This window comes from Tupaia chinensis, unplaced genomic scaffold, assembly GCF_000334495.1.
Source record: "Tupaia chinensis unplaced genomic scaffold, TupChi_1.0 Scaffold000355_1, whole genome shotgun sequence".
Lineage (NCBI taxonomy): Eukaryota > Metazoa > Chordata > Mammalia > Scandentia > Tupaiidae > Tupaia > Tupaia belangeri.
In genome coordinates, this window is record NW_006159850.1 from 2,913,368 (window position 1) to 2,918,465 (window position 5,098).

Genomic DNA, 5,098 nt, shown 5'->3' on the forward strand with positions numbered 1-5,098 from the left:
TGCTGAACCAGAGCAGTCGCTCTCTCCCAGGGGATTTCCTTCCTCCATTCCCTCCTGTTGTTTCTTCCTCTTTAATCAAATTGGCTGTGAGGTACCCGATAACTACCAAAGAGGGGGATGCAAGAAAGGTTCCAAGACCAAGTTGGTTCCCAAGGCTCAGGACTTTGAGTCCCTGTGCCCCGTTCTAGACCTCAACACAGCACTCAGAGGAAGAGCTGGCTCTGCTAGGCAGCCTTAAAGCCTTAAATTGCAGTCGGCTTCCCCTTCTGCAATATGGGCTCTTAAATAGTCTCATTTGGTTTTCAAACAACCCTGTGAAACAAGCATCACTGTCCCCATTTGACAGATGGAAAAGGTGAGACTCAGGAGGCCAAAGCCTCTTGCCTTACATCCAGGTGTGTATGCCCCCACATATCTCTGCTCGGGGTGAGGGGGCAGCCCAGAGCAGGGGGCGGAATTCACACCTCTGCTCCCTCCTCTCTGAAATGAAAGGGTTGAACTAACTACATGCTCGAGTGCCTTCCAGACCTGAGTCTGACTGTACGTGACGTCTCTAGGCAGAATCGCTCAAAAGCCAAAACTGAGCCAACTGGGAAGCTGATGGAGGAGCGGAGCAACCGGGGGCAGGACACACAGGCTGACATTTCTTTACAAGTTAGTCATTTCCTTCCTGACAGCCTCCTCTTGTTCCGGGCTCCCGCTTTCACCCCTGTCACCCACTCATGCAAATAATGCTTCATCATGACCAGTCAAGCTCGATAAATGTGCAGATGACACCTGCTTTATGCTGTGCGCGGAGCCCAGGTTTAAAGTCAGCTTTGAGACAGGCTCACGGCCCACACAAAGCCTCAGGCTTGCATAAAATCCTGCTTCCTCGCTCAGCTCCATTTCTTGGGTTGTTCTTGGGAACCTCTCCTGCCACAAGGTTATCCTTCCGTGGGATAATTCCAGGACTATCTTTCATAAGACGAAGTGATTCCTGTGAGCTGCTGCACACTCTGGTCACTGCCCAGACTCTCCCACCACGACAGGGAGAGCCAGTGTACTCTTTCAAGCTACGGCTGTCCAGTTACTTTCCCTAAGTGATTTCCTTGTTCTTACCCTTCTGCGCCCTCATCTGCTGTCTGGATTGGGTTATTTACTGTTTGGACACAGCGTTTCCTCAAAATTCTGATGCTATCCCTCAACTTAGGACGGTTCATCACTGAGTCTGCATCCATGACGAGACCTGTCTTTCATTCTTTCTCTGCAGTGGCAAAGTAAATTTATCTTTTTAATATCTTGAATCTGTATTCAGAAAGAATCGTATACATCTCATTCATTTTATGACACTTCTAGAAACTTAATACTATACCTGTCTGAGTTTAAAAAAAAAAAAGAATGAAAATTACATACCAACATTGTTTACAAACACAGATTCCCGGGACCAGCAGGGAGCATGGTGATTTAAGGCACTGGACTCCCACATGGCCAACTGCAGTTTGCATCCCAGACCTGGCGGCTTCCTTTCTCACTTTCTCTCTCTCTCGCCCTGCCCCTCTCTGGTCAATTAAAATAAATAAACAAATAAATAAACAAAGTTAAATTTTTAAAAAAGAAACACAGATTCCAAAATCTTAAAGTATTAGGAACTTGGGACCAGTAGCTGGCATAATGGCTCCTTCACTGGACTCCCATGTAGTCGACTGTGGTTTGAGTCCCGCACCCAGTGGCTTAAACTTATGCTGGGCACATGTGCGTGCGTGCCCAAGATCCCAAGAGGAAAATGGAGGAGAAGTGATCATGGCATGGCCATCCCCCCGGGGGTAATTTCTCACTTTCTGTCTCTCTGTCTCTCTCTGCCTTTCTGGTGCGTGTACATGCCCTATAGCAAAAACCTCTTAATTAAAAAAAAAAAAAAAAGTATTCGAAACTCAAGTTTGGCAGCCTAACTTATAAATCATAACAAAGTCAAGTTTGCCCCAAAAACACAAGAATGTTTTATCATTAGAAAAGTTATGAATGTAATATGCCATAGTAACAGATTAAATGAGAAAATCCAGATGGTCATCTCAAGTCCTTAGCCTGATAAAAAGTATCTAATAAAACCTGCAGCTTTGGGGACCAGCAGGTGGTGGTTAAGGTGCTGGACACTCCCACGTGGTCAACCACAGTTCAAGTCCTGGACCTAGTAGCTTGTTTTCCCACTTTCTCTCTCTTTCTCTCCCTGGTGAAATTAAAATAAATGAATAAATAAATATTTTTTAAAAAACCTGCAGTTAATATCCTCTGTTATATACCTGGATATAATGTACTAAAGAGCATACAAGTCTTTATAGAGAACAGTGCAGAATGTTATTGGAAGTTACAAAGAAAAAAAAAAGAGTCTATACCATGTTCATGGACTGAAAAAGAGAAGAGTCAAGACAAATTTGAAGAATGATATGGAGTATGCACCCTACCAAAACAGGGAAATAACTTTATAACCTTAAAGTAGTACATGATTCCTTATGTAAACACACCAAAAAACTATAAAGGGAATGATTTATAAGCTTAAAACTTCCATACCATGAAGAAAATAATAGGTAAACAAGACCATAACCAGGAAGCTATTTGTAGCAAACAATATAAACAGATTCAAAAGGTATATATAAAGACTTCTACAAACCAACAACAAAAAATACAATAAGTTAAAAATAGGGAAAAAATATATATAAAACAAACTTATTATGGCCAGAAGATGGTGTGGTGGTTTAGGTGCTGGATCCCACGTAGCTGACTCTGTGGTTCAAGTACCAGACCTGGCAGCTTGAAAAACACTCCGGGCATGTGTGTGTGTATACCCCAAATCCCAGAGAGTGAAGAAGGATTATGATGTGGCCATGCCCCCTAGGGGATGATTTCTCACTTCTCTCTCTCTCGTCTTTCCCTGTCTGTGTCTGGCAAGTGCATGTGCTCTATAGCAAAGACCTAAAAACAGACTTTTAAAAAAAAAAAAAAGGAGAGTTACGAAGTGACCCAGCAGCTCTAACTTGGGCATATACATAAGAAAAATGAAAACACACATTTACACAGAAACTTTTGCAGGAATGTTCATAGTAACATTACTCATAATAGCCAAAAAGAAGACACAACCCAGACTTTATCAATGGATGAATAGATAAACAAATGTGGCCTACCCAAACCATCAATATCACTCCACTATAGAAATGAATTAAATATTGACACGTTACGACATGAGCGAGCCTTGAAAATGTTATGATAAGCGAAAGAAGCCAGTCACAAAGGACTGTATATTTCATGGCTCCTTTTGTATGAAATATCCAAGATAGCAAATCTATAGAGACAGAAAATAGATTAGTGATCAACTAGGGCTAGGGAAGAAAACGGAGAGTGACAGCTAACATGCACGGGTTGTGCGTTAGGTCTGATGGTTGCCACAGTGCCACCAGTTTTGAGGGTATGCTAAAAGCCTTTGACCTGGACACTTTAAATGGGTGAATTATATCTCGATTAAACTTTTTAAAAATAATTTAATTTAAATAGATAATTTATAGAAGGGGGGGGAAGTCCACTAAGCTAATTAGCATACAGAAAGATGCTCAGCTACAATGGAATGAGGACCGTGCAAGTCAAAATAAAGGGGCAGGTGGGACCAGCAGGTGACATAGCGGTTAGGGCACTGGACCCCCACATGACAGGCTGCAATTTGAGTCTGCGCCCTGGCAGCCTGAAAATCATGGCGGGTGCATGTGCACGCGTACCCAAAATCCCAGGAGGAGACTAGAGAAGGAATGTGACGTGGCCAGCCCCACCAGGGCAGTGATTTCTCACTTTCCCTCTCTCTGCTTCCCTTTCGCCAGTGGGTGCACATGCCCTATGGCAAAAACTATTTCAAAATAATGGTAATCGTAGTGAGGCACAATGTTATGCTCATTCTGTTGGCAAAAACCCCAAAGTCTAGCACTTGGTAACACAACTGAGAAAGTAGAGAAATGCGAAATATCAGACAGATTGGTGGAGTGAAGCTCTACTATAGAATATATCACAAGTCAAATACTAAACCTTAAAAATATCATTCTGAACCAAAAGGTACAGAATAAATTTAGGCAATACCATGGCATTTATATAAAGTTTTAAAACACGCACGTCAAAACAATATGTTTATGGATCACACACAGAGATAAATGCGTGTAAGGATAATATTAACTAAATTTAGGACCGGCAGGTGGTGTGGTGGTTAAGGCACTCAACTCCCACATGGATGACCACGGTTTGATTCCCAGAACTGGAGGTTTGCTTTTTCACTTTCTCCCTCCCTCTCTCTCTCTCTCTCTGATCAAATTAAAAAATAATAAAAAATAAAAATTAGATAAAATAATTATGTTTAAAATGTATAGACTAAACTCCTCGTAACTGCCACCCCTGAAGAGGAAGAAATAAGATGAAAAGTGTGAGTCATCCCTAGCTGGGCCGGAGTCGGCTGCGTTTTACATAACAAGACAATCCATGCAAATACCACATAACATTAAAATTAATCAAACTGGAGGTGCACATTCATTGTACAATTTTCTTTTTTACTGCGTGCTTCAAAACGTCATGACTTGGGACTAGCAGATGGCATAATGGTTACATTGCTGAACTCCCACATAGACGACCATGGTTCAAGTCTCAAACCCAGCGACTTGAAACTCATGCCAGGTGTATGTGTGTGCATGCCCAAAAATCACATGAGGAGAATGGAGAAGGGATTGCAGCATGGCTTTCCACCTGGGGGGGAGATATCTCGCTTTCTGTCTCTCTGACAAGCACACATGCCCTGTAGCAAAAAGCTCTTTTAAAAAAAAAATCATTACTTTTGGGAACCAGCAGTTAGCATAATAAAAAAAATCATGACTTTTGGGAACCAGCAGTTAGCATAATGGCTATATCGCTGGACTCCCACATAGTCGACCGCAGTTCGCGTCCCGGACCCGGTGGCTTAAAACTCACGCCGGGCACATGTGTGTGCGTGCCCAAGATCCCGAGAGGAGAATGGAGGAGAAGGGATTCCAGCATGACCATCCTCCCGGGGGGAGATTTCTGGCTTTCTGTCTCTCTGTCTCTCTCTGTCTGGCGA